The sequence below is a fragment of the Ailuropoda melanoleuca genome, chromosome 8 (assembly GCF_002007445.2).
Source record: "Ailuropoda melanoleuca isolate Jingjing chromosome 8, ASM200744v2, whole genome shotgun sequence".
Lineage (NCBI taxonomy): Eukaryota > Metazoa > Chordata > Mammalia > Carnivora > Ursidae > Ailuropoda > Ailuropoda melanoleuca.
The window spans coordinates 86,353,530-86,371,499 of NC_048225.1; the positions used below are offsets into that span (position 1 = coordinate 86,353,530).

At 45.7% G+C, this 17,970-nt stretch overlaps 1 protein-coding gene and 1 long non-coding RNA gene across 6 annotated transcripts in view; one reads left to right on the plus strand and one right to left on the minus strand.

Moving 5' to 3' along the window:
* The window catches only part of NMNAT2 (nicotinamide nucleotide adenylyltransferase 2), a 180,869-nt gene that overhangs the window by 92,907 nt on the left and 69,992 nt on the right, over positions 1-17,970 (plus strand). The window lies entirely within an intron of this gene.
* LOC117803425 overlaps positions 1-17,970 on the minus strand; it is a 28,457-nt gene that overhangs the window by 611 nt on the left and 9,876 nt on the right. The gene's annotated exons all lie outside the window — the stretch shown is intronic.

The window sequence follows — 17,970 nt, forward strand, 5'->3', positions numbered from 1 at the left end:
CTGCAGGGTATCTTTGAATGAACTTATCTCAATTTCCCCTCCAAAACTGACCAAGGCTGACTAGGACAGTTCCCTGAACTCATCTGGTGAGAAAAGGGGACTCTGTTGTCCTCCTGGACACGCTAGGTCATGGCTCTTGCTTGGTGGGTGAAGGAGGAGAAAAGAAGGAGGAACCTGACAATCGTGTTATTCGATTTGTTTATTGATAGCCCTTACCATCCTGTACAGTTATGCCCCTTGGAATGGGAACTCCATGTGGGACTGTGTGTATCTCATATACTCTCATGTGTTCGGTGTTTGCACAGTGCCTAGTGCACAGCAGGGATTCAATACATGTACAGTGAACGCATGAATGTGTATGATTGTGGCCGGGGGGGGGACGGGGGGGTCTGGAAATTTGCTGAGCTTAGGAGCCTCCAACTACAAGGGGACCTCCTATTTTTTTCCTAAAGATTTATTTATTTATTTGAGAGAGAGAGCAGGGGGAGGGGCAGAGGAAGAGGGAGAGAAGGAGTCCCAAGCAGACGCCACACTGAGCACGAGTCTGACTCTGGGCTCGACCCTATGACCCTGAGATCACAGACATGAGCTGAAATTGAGAATCAGATGCTTAACTGACTGAGCCACCCAGGTGTCCCTGGGGCCGGGCCTCCCATTTTGGACTGAGACATGCACCTTCTCGCAAGCTCAGCATTGGGATAGTTTCCATGTTTTCTTCCCAGGAAGTGTAAGCCTCTCGGTTCCCCCTACCCCACCCCACCCCGGGCTGCCAGTCTGCAGGGCCAAGATACATTTCCAGCAGGAAATCAGTATTGGATGTTCCCTTCCTTCCCTAGCATTTATGTTTGCAACTTTGGAAATCTCATGTCCTCTTCTCACCGCTATTTTGGGTGAGATGGGAAATTTCTCCCTGGGCTTTTACATTCTGGGCCCAGGCCACCCGCTGCTGCAGTGGATTTTAGGCGTATTATTTTCTGCTTCTCTGAGTGCCAACAGCACACTCGGCACTAGACACAAACATGCAAGGACAGCGCTCGCCTGCCCCAGAGGCTTGCTGGGTAAGTTAAACAGACAATAAAATGCAGACTTCAAAAATGTCAGAGGAGAAGGCATTTAAAATTCTCAGCGGGGGCTGGAAAGAGAATGCTTTTAACGTCTTTTCATTTCTTTCTCTTCCCTTGCCTTCAGCTTCGAGCTGCCTGAGAGCGGTCCTGCCCCTTCTCAGTCTGTATGGCCATTTAAGGATGACTAGTCCTTTTGTGAGCAGGCAGAGTTTGAGCTGTTGGCCCTGAGTGTGGACAGTGGCTCCTAGGATCCGCCCCAGGCTGCCTGAAAGAGCAGAGGCCCCTACACTTGGCAGTGAGCCTTTCCAAGCCTGCTTTCAATTCTACCATGTGGAATGGTGTTATAAGTTGATGATTCAGGATTGCAAACCAGCAGAGCTCTGTCCTTTGGGGGAAGCATATTCCACATGACAGGCTTCCCTCAAGCTATTTCTGAATACCAGAAACCAGAGCCTAGGACGGTGCAGATCAGGAAGCAGGTGAACTGGGGCCCATGGCTCCGGGTCCACCTGGCCGGAGTTTCAGGGATGATGCTCTCACTGCTTACCTTGGTCTTTGCAACAGATGTCCCCCAGGCAGCATGGGTCCTCCCCTGCGTTCACACTAGTGTTCCTTTCTCCTGACAAGGACCTAACCTGCGTCATTGGCTCTCCTAAGCAGACAGGAGGAGAAACTGCGATGACTCCCAAGGCTTCACTTCCTGGCCCCCTGCAGAGGCTGTCTTTCTGAGGAAAAGTTGTGCTCATTGGCTGATGAAAGTATCAGGACTCAACTAGTGAATTCAATAGGTCTGGCACCAAGATCTCACCAAAACTCATGGCCTCAGAAAGCATAACATCTTCCTTGTGCCTGGAATGTGTGGCAGGAACTGGTGAAGGAGAACCGTTTGGGGGTTTGTTTTGTTAGAGCAAAAGGACCCTGCTGAGATGCCCCTTATCATGACGTACCATGCAAGACACTTCGTTCCGGCCGATCTCCAAACATGGTCCGGGCTACAAGGCTGGTCTGGAGCATTAGGCAAAACAGAGACATTTGCTCTATCATTCTCCCTTCATCTCCCTTTCTTATTTGTTTCCGGGACATTCACATCAGTACACAAGTCTTAACAGCAAAGAACATAAATGTCTTTGTAGCTAATATTTTTTTGTGCTTGGTGCTGCTCCTTGTCCCCAGGGGAGCCCCCTGGACGGACATTTACAGTGAGAAGGATAGAAATGATTTAACAGCACTCACTCAGCGTTGCCAGAATAAATTGCTTCCATTCCCCCTGCTGCCTATGCGTGTGCTTACATACTTGTGCATGCATGCACACGCACACACCCAGACTAAGACCAAACAAACCATACTGCTTATTATTTCAAGGGACTGAAAAACCCCTAAAAGGTGTCATTGCTGGGTTGCCATCATTTTTACTAATCCTCAGGCTGGACTGAAAAGGAGAGAATGTATCACCCATGTTGAGAAAATAAAGGAGGAGGGCATTTTATATACAGGTGCCGTCTTTTCAAGAGAGGCAGGTGAGTGCCTCTTTTCAAAACGGGGCAGAGGTTGGTGAAGGGAGGTATAGTAGGAATGCTCTTGGGAACGATGTTCAATGTACATGTTCTCCCTCATTCCTCCCACCCTGAGTTGCTATTGAACCTATAACCACGTTTCTGAGAGTGTGTGCCATCTCTCTGAGCGTTGGCATAAAAATAAAAAGGTTGAGATCAACTGATCTAAAGAACAGGCTGGTTTGGGGCCCACCTAACAGGTGGAGACTAGAAGCACTGAAGAACAAATAGTTTCCATTCAAAGATCTGCAGCGGAATGGGAGCCCCTGCGGTAGCGGCACGGTTGTACTGATCTTCAAAGAACGGTGCTGTTGCAATCATTCGTATGTTCAAAAACATTTTTGAAAATTCAGATGTCCAGAGCCCCATGCTACGTGCTTCAAAGACACAAAGCTAGAATGAATAACAACATTTTTAGAACGTATTTTTCTATGCAATAGAGAATTTTCCAAGCATTTTCACATAGTACTTTATGCAATTTAATCCTTTCAACAGTCCCATGAGAGAGGTATTTTATAGATTATGAACCAGGAGTTTGTGCTCTCCAGCATGGACAGAACACTCACCGGGGAAAGTGATAAAACACCAGAGGAGAAGCTACGAAGGATGTGCTAAAGTAGTTTGTAAGAAGGAAAGGTCAGTTCCAACCAGGAAGATCAAGGAAGGCTTCACGGAGGAGGTAGCATCTGAGTGGGCTAGAGGAATTGCATCTTCTGCGGTGCTGGAGTCCTTCAGTGACGGGAGGGCCAGATGAAAGTGCGGTCGGTTTAGTTTTATTAATGGCAGGTGGTGGTCAAATTGTATGGAAAATCTGTTTCATTTCCATTAGGATTGGTGTGGAGGTCAAGAGAGAATCACCTCTTAACTGAGATCTATTTTTTTTTTATTTAAGCGAAGGGGAGGAGGAGCAGAGGGAGAGAATCTCAAGCAGGCTTCCCACTGAGCGTGGAGCCCACACAGGAAGCGGGTTCAATCTCATGACCCATGAGAACAAGACCTGAGCCGAAATCATGAGTCAGATGCTTAACTGACTGAGCCACCCAGGTATACCTCTGAAATCTATTTTGGTGTCGGGGTCACGGAAGTTGGCTCCCATGAGACCATGAATTGCTCACAGTTTGGGCTGCTGAGTCAGGTGAGTGATTAAGGATTAGGCTCTCAGCTGACACTCATTTTCTATCTACCCTAACACAGTGTTCCTTAATCCAGGGCAATTTGTTCATTCAGGGAACAATGGACTTTCTTCCTTGTGGGTAGAGGCCAGAGCTGCTGCTAAACATCTGTTTTAAAAAAAAAATCAACTAATTTAAAGATCCAATTGGCTTTATTCAACAATTCATGAATCAGGCAACATCCCATCTAATGGACAGTTGTACAAAATGGAAGGATATTATAGGCAGAAATGGGAGCAGGACAAAGAGATTATTAGCAAAAGGAAAGAAAGTATTGTCACATGCAGTGTTACATGGGGTCTTATCATGCAGATGACCTCACTAGTGCTGATCTGGAAATTCTAGGCTGATTGGTTTAAGATTCCACTCTTGGGAGAGGCTGGAAGGTGCAGTTGAGTTAGGGATTAAGTCTTGGTGAAGTTTAGCAAAGATGACTCCACTTTGGGCCTATTGTTTCTTTTTAACATATCTTACAATGCACAGGACAGCCCCCACAATGAAGAATTATCTGGGCCAAAGTATCAACGGTGCTGCGACTGAGAAAGCTTACATTAAAGCACTTACTTAATATTCTTAAAGCACCTACTAAATGCCTGCTCTAAGCACAGAGCTGAGGATATAAAGATGAGAGGTAAATCTGTGCTCTCAAATTGCTGACAGTGTTGTGTGTCTCAGACATGCTCAATGATATGGAAATAAGATGTGTGTTACCATGCGGGTAAATACAAAGACCAGTGGGGACAATGGAAAAGAAACCCAGCATGGTGGTTGAAAAGCAGTCTCTTTGTTTTTTGGTTTTCTTCTTTAATATTTTGTTTATTTGTTTGTCAAGGAGAGAGAGAGAGGGAGAGAGCACAAGCAGGGGGAACAGCAGGCAGAGGGAGAGGCAGGCTCTTCGCTGAGCAAGGAGTCCGATGCAGGACCCTGGGATCATGACCCGAGCTGAAGGCGGACGCTTAACCAACTGAGCCACCCAGGCATCCTGAAAAGCAGTCTCTTTGGAGTTGGTCAGCCTTGCGTTTGAGTGCTAGTGTTGTAGGAAAGATGTTAAGGTTCGGGGCCGATGGCCAAGAAAGAATTCTTGAGGTGTCTTTGGTGCAAGAAAGTGGTTTCATTAAAGCACAGGGACAGGACCCATGGGCAGAAAGAGCTGCACCGGAGTCCTGAGGAGTGGCCCATTATATACTTTCAAGTTAAGAGGGTGTTAGGAATACTGTAAATCTCTAAGGAATTTTGGAAGCAGTTTCCAGGATGTTGAGGCGGCTAACTATTGTTAGGAAAAGGTCATTTATTACCGTCTAATAAAACCTGAGTCATGAGACCCTTCAGTTGTGTATCAGTGGGTCATATGCTTGGGGTGATTGCCAACATGTGTCTTGGGGGTAGAGATAAAGGAAGTTTCCAAAGGAATGTGTATGTTAAAGTAGACTCACAGGACCCTGAGGGTCCGGTCGGGCTTAGATTGCCCTTCTGCCCTTAGCAAAGTATCAACATCGAGTCCCTAGAGGAATGCCACTCTGCCTGTTTCAAGGACTTGTCAGTGGGCTGTAGGTAGTAAGGAAATGTAATTTTTCTTTTGCCTTCGTCTCCAGATCACTAGTTCTATTCCTTACTGTATCCTCTGGGGCAAATTACTGAACCCCTGTAAATATCAATTTCCTCACCTATGTATACTACAGCTAATTATGCTGACCTCATGGTGCTGTGTGAGGGTTAAACGAACTTAGCACAATGCTGACACGTAATAGTTGATCGATAAATGGCAACGAATGATAATGATGAAGACAGTGCTATTGCTGATAATGATGATGATGTTTGCCTGCTTGAAGATATGGGAAAGCTTCACCGAGCAGCGTTTAATCTGAGGCTTGAAGGATGAGTAAAGTTTTCTAGGGAAGCAACAAGAGGCATTTCAGACGCACAGCACATCATGGGCAAGACCCTGAGAGAGATCATATCAGGACTTGTTTGAAGAACTACCTATAGCTCCATACTGCTGAAGTTTACAGAAAGGGGGGGGTGTTCGCTGGGACTGGGATTAGGAGCTAGCAGGACAAGAGGCTGGATGGTAGGCGAGCCCCGTTGTGAAGTGCCTTTTATTCAATGCCATAGAGCTCAGCTTTTGCACTATAAATTGTGAGAAGCACTGGAATATTTAAAATGCAAGAGTGGCAAGATCAGACTTAGGAGTTGGCCTTATCTAATGCCTTATCTCAAAGTATGGTCTCCATTTGTTCAGGTAACTTTTATGGAGCATTTGGAATTCCACGATGAAAAAGACAAAATCTCTGATATCCTAGAGACTGCTTTCTAGTGGAACAGACCTAGAATAAACAAGAAAACAAGTGAAGGGGTGCCTGGGTGGCGAAGCTGGGTGAGCATCCGACTCAGGTTTTCGGCTCAGGTCATGATCTCAGGGTCATGGGATCAAGCCCCCCTTTAGGCTCTGTGCTCAGTAGGGAGTCTGCTTAAAGATTCTCTCCCTCTGCCCCTCCCCTCTGGTGCACTCTCTCTTTCTCTCAAACAAATAAATACATCTTTAAAAAAAAAAAAAAGAAATATCTTAAAGATGTGCCCCTCAGAGAGTTAACGCACTGATAAGGATGTGCACCATGGGTCAGGTGGTTTCAACTTCCTCCAGCCTATTTCAGAAAGGACTTTATGAAGCTGTCTTCAGGGGCTGTAAGTGCAAGCCTGAGAAAGATGGAGCCACTCCTGGTGAGCTTTTCTGGCAGCGTGGGAGGTTTCTCAACCAGAGACACTGCTTTGCAGGTTTGGGCTGCAGCAGGGTGGCAGGCAGGGGCCATAGGCGGCAGAAGGGGAGAGGAGGAGGAGAGGAAGGAAGAGATAACAATCATAGAGACGCAGCTGGTCTGTAAGGAGCCCCCAAAATTCAGAGATGGGATTCCACCCCATGTAATGTCTTTGGGGCAAACCATCCAAAAGGAATGGAGTTAGGTTTCCATTAATTAATTTGGTAATTGTGTGTCCAGACAAAAAGCACTTTAACAAAATTGAGGGAATATAAGTATATTGATACATTTTCCAGTGGGCTTCTGAGATGACTTATTTCCTCTGAGTGCTCTTGATGGAAATCAATCTTAAATGCATGAGTCTGGAAAGTAATCTGAATTGAAGGGAACAATTTATCATATTTAACAACAATCAACGTCTATTGGGTGCCTACCATGTATGGTCATTTGTCCCAAAGCACTTCACTAATCCCATTTGAAAATATCATGGTTGCCATTTCAGAACCGGGGCAACTGAGTGGCTTCCTGGAATCTTGAAGTGAACCACAGTGACATGCCTTCTGACGCATAGCATTCAGTCCTACCGACTTGAGCAGTCTCGTGTGCCCGAGAGGAAAGGGCCAAGGGTGCGGAGTTAACAGCACTGGGATCACGTTCTAGCTCAGCTGTCCATTAACTGTATGACCTTGGGGAAGTCACTTATCCAGATAGAACCTATTTTCTCAACAGTAAAGTGAGGACAAGTATTGTCTTTGCCCACAGCTTGTCATCAGCATCTAATGTAATAACACCTGTGGGGCATTTGTGAATGACAGCCTACCCCAGGTGAAGGATATTATCCTAATAACCACTACCTGCCCGCAGTAAAAATCCAGGTGGTTAGATGGAGTCACAGTCATTTGGCTGCCATGCCAGTAGGTCACTTGCCGGATGCTGTCATTAAACCAACAACATGGCAGACCGTCCTTGGGTTGTGCTTCCCCAGCTCAGGTTGGCAGGCCTGGAAGGACAGACACCCGCCAGCATCCAGGCAGGTATCATCACACCTAAGTCAAGGAGTTATTTGGAAAAAGTTCCCAGGCTGGCTGTCCACGAGAAGCAGCTAAGCAGAGGAGACAGTGTCAGGATCCAAATGAGCATCGGTACCGGCCAGCCATGTGTGTTTGTCAGGGGGAGCCAGGGGGAGAGGCTGGGTTTGCTCTTCAGCACCTGGCCCCCTGTAGGGAGGCAGCATCCGGGAAGGCAGAAGCCAGGGAGTCTGACCCTCTGGCCGGAGGCCCCTCGCAAGGCCGGTTGGCAGCGGACCTTAAGGAGGGTGATGGGACCAGGCTCTGTGCTCACTGTAACCATTCGAATCAGCCCAACTGGCTCCTTTGGTGGTCAAGGGGACCATTCCTCTTTCACGTGTTTGGGTTTTCAGGATGCTCGTCCTTAATAGTAGTCATGGCCCTACCTCCCTGTGTGTTCCCGGCATTAATGCATGCTTCCAACCCTCCTCCCCCTAACCCCGGCAGACACGCCCCTGTCAGAGCCTCAGTGGGCCACCCAGAAGGCAGAGGTAAGTGCTGTCTCAAATGCAATGTCACTTTCCTGGTCCACAGGGTACCCCTCTGGCTGCCAGGGCAGTTATCAAAAATGCATCGTGTGACAACTGAGATGATCCACGTCAAGGCTTAGAACAGTGCCCAGCACATGCACAATCAGGGTTTAGTTAATATGAGCCATCGTTGTTACCTTTTTCACAATACGTTATGAAGAAGTATTGTTATTAACTCGACTTTAAGCGGGAGGAAATCGGAGCGCAGAGAAGATGGATCTCTCTCCAGGCAGCTTCAACTTGTGAATGATGTCCTAGGGACTTGAACTCAGGATTCCCCTGAGCTGCGCTTCCTCTCGCCCTGAGCTGCTAACCTTAAACCCTGTCCAAAAATGCTGAAAGGGACTAAAGCAGTGTTGTCCAAGCACTTACTCTGGGCGCCAATCCCTGAGGACTTAAAAATGTGATCTCAGGAACTGGAGCTGCTGCATCTGCCATGATGGGATGTGTGTCCCCAGGGGAGCCCTTGTGGAGGGACAAGGCGGGGGGGGGAAGAGGGGCTGCTGGCAGGACCCCATGTACTTAGCCAGCAGTGAAACAGGTGCGTGGTTCAGATCCCCTGAGACATTTCCATCTCTCTTCCCAACCTGCCCGCCCTGCCCCACTTCACCCCAGTTGTTAGCCTGAGACTGGCAAGGCCATCTCCAAAAAAGGTTGCCTGGCCAAATTCCCCGATGTGGGGCAGTTTCTAGTTGCTTCTTACTGTAACCCAAGGCCACATCGTTCATGGTGCTGTCATGGTCAGCTGCCCTCCACAGCCGCCCCCGAAGCCAGGTTCGGCTTCCTAAGTCACTAGTGAGTAAGAGAGTGCCCCCCGAGGCCCGCTGAGTAGTCTAGGGGCAGTTTCTCAGATGGACGGAGTGCACCCAGGAGACCCGAGGTCTACATTTAGCTTTTCCATTTACCAGCCTGGGCAGTAGTAATACCAAACACTAAGACGGCATTGACAAAACAGCCTCTTAAACCCTGTTTCTTTTAATTATCTTAAGACCACATGAATCATCAGGACAGATTCTCTGATTTCCATTTTACAGAAGAGAACCTGAGGTGTGGTTAAGAGCTTGATGGAGGGGGCGCCTGGGTGGCACAGCGGTTAAGCGTCTGCCTTCGGCTCAGGGCATGATCCCGGCGTTATGGGATTGAGCCCCACATCAGGCTCCTCCGCTGTGAGCCTGCTCCTTCCTCTCCCACTCCCCCTGCTTGTGTTCCCTCTCTCGCTGGCTGTCTCTATCTCTGTCGAATAAATAAATAAAAAATCTTGAAAAAAAAAAAAAAGAGCTTGATGGAGATTGGGCCTCTCATAGGTGAAAATCAGGACACGAACCCAAGATCTTAGTAGCAATCCCAATGGTAGGCCCACATTGTCACTTCTCTCCCTTCTCCCTGTACCCCATACAAACACATACACACAAAATGAACCTCAGTGTTTCACATGTGAAGTTCAGTAAACTGTAATAAATGAGCTCTGAGGTCCCTTCTAGCTCAAACAGAATTGAGTGTCTTTCAGTTTTCTGAGGTGCCCTTATTCCATTTATGATACCTGTACCAGGGTTGTGATCTTTCAGACCTATCCCCACTCTTCTGGCTGTATCCCGTAACACTGCCATTCTTACAGCTCATGGAATATACTTTCTTCAGGGAGGGGATATTTGCAACCGGTAATAAGAGAATTACTAGCTTATTCCTTAGATTGCACTAGCAAATAAAGAAACCCCCTTGCAAGGGTGTGTGCACTCGAGCAGCCCTGTACTTGGGCATTAAACCTCTGAGAGCAGCTCAGCCTCACTCCATAAAGAAACCTGGTCTGCAACATCTTCTAGCATCATCTATGAGGCATTTAGACCACTGGAAAATGGCAGTAATAGTGCAAATGGATCGAGAGTATTGATGGCTCAAGGTATTTAAGTGATTAAGAATTTAAAAATGGAGCAGGAAATGATTGTTGCCAACAGAGAGAAGCTTCAGCTGAATCCTTGGTCCATTACTCTTGAAGGAATAATTATAATAGCCCACAAACTGATAGTGATTCTCCATTATAGACGCTTCTCAAACATATGGTCTTTTTTGCTGCAGAGAGGAGGTGATTAAGATTATTGGTAGTAAGGGAACCTAAATTCAGGACCATACTTTTTAATAAATTAGCTAAACTTTTCATGTCTTGGGGTTTTATTTATAAAAATCTATGTTATAATAATAACATTAAATAACATATCAAATAGGGATGTGAGGATTTTAAAGTAAAAAAAATTATAATTAGTAATTTTTCCTTATTTCCTTCCATTATCTGATCCTCTGTCATTGTGGAAATTCTTTCTTCCCCATTCTTTTCGGTTTTGAAAACTGAGGTAAAATCTATCCGGAGCAGCACGCTCCCATCCTAAATGTACAATTCAGGGAATTTCCATAAATAAATACGCCCGCGTAACCAACTCCCCAGCCAAGATAAAGACCATTTCCCCCAACCAAGACAGTGTCTTCATGCGCCCGTCCATACAGCCCTTACCCCTCCCAGACAGCTAATTTTTCTGATTTTTGTCATCGTAGGTTAGTTCTGGATTCTTGAACTTCACATAAATGGAATTACACTGTATATGTTGCTTTGCATTTGGCTTTCTTCGCTCAGCATAATGTTACTGGCTTTATTTGTGCTCCTGAGAGTAACACAGTTTATCCTTTGTTAACTCCAGAATAGTCTTCCATTGAATGAGTCTGCCACAATTTGTTTATCCCATCTGTTAATGAAGGTTTGGGCTGTTTCTGGTTTGGGGCTATTGTGAACACAGCTGCCATAAGCCTTCTTGTAGAAGTATTTTTGTGGACATACACTTTCATTTCTCTTTGGTAAGTATATGGGAGTAAAACTGCTGAGTCATATGGTAACTGTTTAACTTTCTAGAGAGCGACCTTAGAGTTTTTCAAAATGGCTCCCATCTTACAAACCCACCAGTTCTGGTTCTTCCACATCCCCACCAACATTTGGCTTCAGTAGTCTTTTAACTGCAGGTCTTCAAACTGGTATAAAGTGATGGAAAATGTAACCAATGAGAGAAACTGGGTGAAAGAATACATGGGCCCTCTTTGCATTGTCTTTGCAACTTCCTGTGAATCTAGAATTACTTTCAAAATAAAAAGGTTTAAAAATACATTGTTTTTTTCAAAAAACAGGTGTGAAGTGGTATTTCCTTGTAGTTTTATTTTGCATGTCTCTGACTCCTGACGATGTTGAATACTTCTTGACATGGCTTTTGGTCGCTCATTATCTTCTTTTGTGAAATGTGCATTCAAGTTTTCACACATTTTCCTTTAACTGGGTTGTTCATCTTTTTATTATTGAGTGGTAAGAGTTGTTTACATATTCTAGATATAAGCCCTCGCTTACATATGTTGCAAATATTTACTCCAGTTGGTTGCTTGCCTATTTGTTTTCTTTAAAGTATCTTTTGGCTCCTGGGTTGCTCCTGGGTTGAGCCTCTGCCTTCCCTCAGGTCATGATCTCCGGTCCTGGGATCTAGCCCCACATTGGGCTCCCACTCAGCAAGGAGTCTGCTTCTTCCTTTGCCCCTCCGCCCCCAACTTGTGCTCTCCCTCTTTCTCAGATAAACAAATAAAACCTTTAAAAAAAAAATAAAGTATCTTTTGATAAGCACAACTTTTAAATCTGCTGGAAATTAATTTATTACTTTTTCTTTTATAGTTAATACTTTTTCTGTCCTTAGAAAGCTTTGCCTATATTCCAAGGCCACAAATTTAGTATCCTCTATTTCTTCTAGAAGCTTTATGGTTTTAGCTTTTATACTTAGGTAAATGTGCTATGCCTACCTCAAACTAATATTAGTGAATGTTGTGGATAGAAGCTGAAGTTCGGGGGGTAGGGACAGGTTTCCCATACATTTACCTAGTTGTTTCAGCACCAACTGTTGAAAAGACTTTTCTTACCCCCATTGATCTGCTTTTATTGCAAATCAATTGACCGTACGTGTGTGGGTCTCTGGAAAACCTTTTAGTCAGAACTGGATCTCCTGGATTGATCTACCTTCTTTTTCTCTCCTATCGTTCTTTGTCCTCATGGTTTACTTTACGTGGTTTCTTCAACCTAATCTTCCAACCTTTCTTAGGATTTTAATTTTTGGCTGGAATATTTTCAATTGGCAAGAGTCTTTTCATGTTCTCATATTTGCTATCTCAACCCCTTCATTTCTGTGTTCTTCCTCAGTGAGGTCTTCTCTGGTCATTGTGTTTAAATTTCTGTAATCCCTCCCTGCTAGCTCTGCCTTACTCCCTTCCTGGCTACTTTATTTCTCCATAGAATTTACCATCAGCTGGCATGCTGTAGTTCACCTAGTTTTGTTTTTGTTGTCTATTTCTCTCCACTAGAATGAAAGCTCCCTGATGGCAGGGTTGTTTAAATGTGTTCTATACTAGTGCTACTGCTGTTTCTAGAACCTAGACTAGTGCTGTACACAGTTAGGCATAGGAAATATCTACCAAATGAAGTAACAATTAATTGTGTCTTTGTTATAGCATTTTCTTTTTATTTCATGGATGCAAAATCTTTATCTGAGGATATTATAATATCTTTGAAATTTTTTTCTATTTTCTGCATTTCCTCTGTTTCTCTGAGTTTCCTCTTCCGACCCCCATTGTTTATTTTCCTTTTCCTCCTTTATGTTGGATGCTTTCTTCAAATGACTGGTGAACCTTGACCATTCATTCATTCATAAACTGGGCCTTGCTGAGTCAGAGATGGAGCTTGTTGACTAGTAGGTTTTACGGACATGTAAGGCTGGCTCCACCAATATCCATCCATGTTTCTCTTGAGCCACTCAGTTTCCCCAAAGAGGAGTCCTCAGTCTTCTGCTTGAAGAACATAAACTAGTCTGCTAGTGTTTTGGGAGCCTCATGGGAAAGGAAGCTGTGGATCTCATTGTTTAGCATGGAGACTTTGATTTAATCCCCTTCTGTTCCGGAAAGCGCTTCCCCTCTGCCCTTCACTTTGACTTGTTTCTCGGTCTAGAACCTCTTCGGGTTATTTGCTCCAGAGGAAAATACTCCCATTTCCTGCCAAGATCAGAGAGGGGCAACAAACACAGTACATGGAGGAGGTCAGAGTGTGGTGGTCTAATGCCCTTTATACCAATTTTTACCTATTCTGTGTTCACCCCCATGATTTCTAAGGTAATGGTGCTCAAATCCTGACTCTTAGATTCAATTGTGCAAATTAGCGTTGGGCATTTATGTTTGACTTTCTCCACTCTGCTTTATCAATTACCACTCATACATCTCTATTTTTCACCTTCCAAAAATATGTGGGTGTCTTTTGACTGGTGTTACCTCCCCTCCCATTTTCTTTGTCCTTAACATTTTTACTTTTTTATTCCTTTACTTTCATTTTAATGGGTTGTTTTTGTTTTGTTTTGTTTTTGAGAGAGAGAGCGTGAATGGGGAAGGGCAGAGGGAAAAGGAAAGAGAGAAATCTTAAGCAGGCTCCATGCTCAGTGCAGAGCCCAATGCAGGGCTCCATCCCATGACCCTGAGATCTTGACCTGAACCAAAATCAAGGTTGGGTGCTCAACCGACTGAGCCAACCAGGTGCTTTCATTTTAGTGGGGTTTTACGAGAGTGGAAATAAATAAATTTATTCAGTCTGCCATGTGCAACAGAAGTCTGCTGTAAGGATTAAATGAAAAGTGAAGGGGACAGTGACTCATAGTGTTGACAGTTACCATGTTTAATCCAGTCCTCCAGCTTGATTCTGAATCCAGTCCAGTAGGCTTAAATTTGATCATGACACTGCTCTAGTAACACCACAGTGCTGATCCTGCTTAAAAACCACAAACAGAAGTTCACTGTACTGATTTAGGGAGGCATTAAAGTCTGTTGCCAGGGAATAAAGTTGGAATCAGAGGAAATCACATAAATTCAGGGAGTAATTTCTGACTAGGCTTTAGTTCTTCCCAGAAGCCGGTTTCATAGAGTTCAGGAGCTTAGCTGTGAAAGTCTCTGCCTCCTGTGTCCTTGTAAACCTCTTCATCTCTTAAGAACATCCGTGCACAGAGGACAGGCCAGCTTCTTATATTCACGGATTATTTATCCAACAAATGTTAGTAAGTGTCTGTAATATGCCAGGCACTGGCTAGGCTGGGGATTAAAAAATAAGTTAAACCCGGTCCTAACTTCTGAAAGCCTACAATCTAGCTGGAAAAACGTAAGAATAATAAAATGAAATAAATGATCTTACTTAGGGTTAACCACAGAGAGAGGCATGCTTGAGGTAGCGTGGAAGCACAGAGAAAGGTATGATCAAGTTCATCCCGGAATACAATGGGAGGCTTCCAGAGGAATGTATGTGTTGTCCCTCCTGGGAAGTTCTATTTGTTACCCAAGCTTCAGGAAAGCATTATACAGTTCGGAGGAGCGTCCATCCTAAGAAGACATAGCCGTGCTGTACCTGAAGATGACCTGATCAGAAACCTCTTCAAGCCTGGCGCAGCAAACACCTATGGATCAGAAAAGAGCCCCTCGACCCTGAAGCACCTCACCACAGAAGGGGGCGTGGAGGTGACGACTGTGGTGGTGGTGGCCCATTCACATTTTACATTAATGAGTGAAGGACTATCTCCTTCCCGCCTGTATCTGTAGCCAGAGATGTAGATTTCCCAAGACATAGGGAAGAATTAAGTGGAGAAGGGTAAAGTAAGACAAGGCCCTGAAGTTTCTATCAGACATTTCTATTTGGACATCTGGGTGGATGGTACTGCTGTTAACAGAAATAAGATCTGGGGTGCCTGGGTGGCTCAGTCATTAAGTGTCTGCCTTCAGCTCAGGGCCTGATCCCAGGGTCATTAGATCGAGCTCCACATCAGGCTCCCTGCTCATCAGGAAGCCTGCTTCTCCCTCTCCCACTCCACTGCTTGTGTTCTCTCTCTCGCTGTCTCTCTCTCTCTGTCAAATAAATAAATAAAATCTTTAAAAAAAAACAGAAATGGGATCTAATAAGGAGGAAGAAACCTGTTGTGTTGGTAGTTGTTATTTCCATTGTGGTTGTTTGGTGACCTTTCACAGAAGCCCAGTAAAATGAGAATAGCTGGATAGTAGAGTGAATTAAATGAGGGAGCATCTGTAGTATGTTTGATAGGTTATATTAACTATTGATAACTATTATTCATCAATATGGTAAGGAGTTGGGAGACCTGGTTGAATCATGCTTTTGTGATAGCCTAATCCCAACCTGAATTCTCTCCACTTAGGGCAATATCATGTGACCTCTTCCTGACCCATTGACTAGGGCAAACGGGCTGTGGGCCCAGAGCATCTCCACTGGAGCCTCCCAGACACCAGTGCTCAGACTCCATGGCTGTTGGAGTGGGACCTACGGTTCTAGTGTTCTTGTGCTCACCTCAGCAGCCACTCTGGGGCCTATGGTAAGATCAGGCACAGATAGGCCCTTGGGTGTTGACATGAATGTAGTTAAAGGTGGCTTTCATCCTCAGTCGGTTTTCATGGAAAGCACAGAGTGTGTTGAAATGCAACAGGAAGCAATTCTGTTGTGGGGCCCTAAGGCCTGAGAGCTGCTGCCTGTGGTGACAAAATTGGAGAAGAGAATGGCTGGCTCCAGCTGGGGCTCAGCAAATTTCGACACGGGCTTGTGTCTGTGCATCAGAAGGTGGAGACAAACACCTTCTCCTTGAGGCGGCTGCGTAGAAGGTCATGGAAGGTCTCCCCTGACATTTGTTAACCAGATTGCCCATGTGACCGTTGGGGGTGGGGTATGTGGAGACACACCCCTGCTTGTCCTTCCGGCACACCTCCAGGGGAAGCCCTGGGCCCTGCACATCCCCAGGACAGTAGTGTGTGAAGGCTAACCCCGGTCTGTGTGGCATGGTCATGTGATACATTGCTCTGAGTGTGGTGGGAAGAAACTTTTGATAAGCTCATCTGCTGGAGGGGATCCGTCCCAGCATCCTCTTCATTCAGTGAGGAAAAGCCATCATGCACGTTTCTCAAAGCCTCTGGGCTCGCATTTATCATTTCCTCCTTCTAGCTTTCATACCACTGGGAACAGTTAGATTGCACTGGTGGATCCCTGAGATAGCTGGAGAGAACAAACTCGCAGCCAGAAATGACAGAATTAATGGCAGGAGAGGGAAGCACGAGCCAGCGATGCTCTGTGAAGAAAGCCAAGAGGAGTGCCATGTTTCAGGCTTACCCAGAAATGGTTTGGGTCATGGGGGAGTCAAATGGCTTAGTGAGTGTATTTGTTCCCTATTACTGCTGTAATAAATTGCCACACATTGATGGTTTTAAACAACATAAATGTATTACTTACAACTCTGGAGGTCAGAGGTCTAAAATCAGTCAAGAGGGCTGCTTTCCCTTCCAGAGGCTCTAGGGAAGACTCTGTTTCCCCGTTCACTCCATCTACTAGAAACTGCCACATCCCTTGGCTCAAGGTGTTCCGTTCCTTCGACCTCTGCTTTCCTCATCACATCTCCTTTCCCGACTCCGACCCTCTTGCCTCCCTCTTATAGGATCCTTATGTTACCTTGGTCTACCTGAGTTATCCAGGGTAATGTCTCCATCTCAAGAGCCTTAACTTGACACCTGCAAAGTCCTTTTGACCATGTGAGGTAACATATTCACAGGTTCCAGCAATTAGGAGGCAGACATCTTTGGGGGGCCATTATTCTGCTTACGACAGTAGAGAAAACCTTCTCAACCCACTCCCAGTTTGAACATTCTCTTGGCCAAAGGGCCTATCTTTGGGCCTATCTGGAGATGTTCAGTAACACCTCTCAGTGATGGGGTATCCAGGATTCACTTTTATCAGCTCCAAGTATCCCCTGGAGGGTTCTCTGGGCATTGGCCTCCTCCTGGGTTTTGTTCTTCCCTCCAAAAGAATTTCAAACAGCTGGGTGGAGTCCTTTTCTATGGGGTTTTTAGTGGGGGCCAGATGCATCCCAGCTCTGCGCCAGCACTGCCTGGCGATACGGGCATCACAGCCTTGTCCACCCATAAGACCAAGGGCCACCTCCCTGGATCATGATCTCATTTGCCATTACCCGGTGGTTCCCAATAGGCTGATGGCTATCACTGTCGCAAACAAAATGAGGGGAAATGTGCAGAGGTTTCAAAGGCCATGAAGCCAGCAGGGAAGGTGGGAAGGCCGGGCACCCAGACCTGTGTGAGGCTGGGAGAATTCCAGGGTGAGTTTGGATCCCCAGAGAAATGGTTACATCCAGGGAAGTCACAGAATTTCCTTCTGGTCCAGCATAGCTAAAGTGACTCTGGGGTGGCCCTCCTGGGCTTAGCTAGCATGTCCTTCAGGCAGGCTCAAAGGCAGGCAAGTGTCTTTTCAACTGTTTCAAGTGTCTTTCCCCGTCTGGTGCAGGGCTGGCTGGTGACAGGATCTGATTGCCCTTCACTTCCACCCTATGCGCTCATGCGGATCCCAAAGCTCATTTCAAGTCTTTTCTCCATTGTCATTGCCCTCAGTTTCCCCTCCCTTTGGTCCTGGCCTCCATGACTAGTGCTTTAATTTATTCAGTATTTGGCGGCTTTTACACGGAATGTTCTCAGTGATTAATACCGTACCCTGCCTCTTATCTTTCAACTCTGCTGTACCTCCTGGGTTATGGTGTCCTGAGAAGTCAGTCAGAGAAGCTGAAGTTGTCTGGGAAAAGAAAATCCCCTGCCGGTGAGATCACACAATACAGAAAGGAGCAGGCTTAACTTTGTCAATCTGGGCCCTGCATTCAGATTCTAGAAAAGGCCCACTGGCCCTTTGTTTGCAGTCACATGAAGTTCTCTAACAGAAAGCCAAACTCCCGGCTG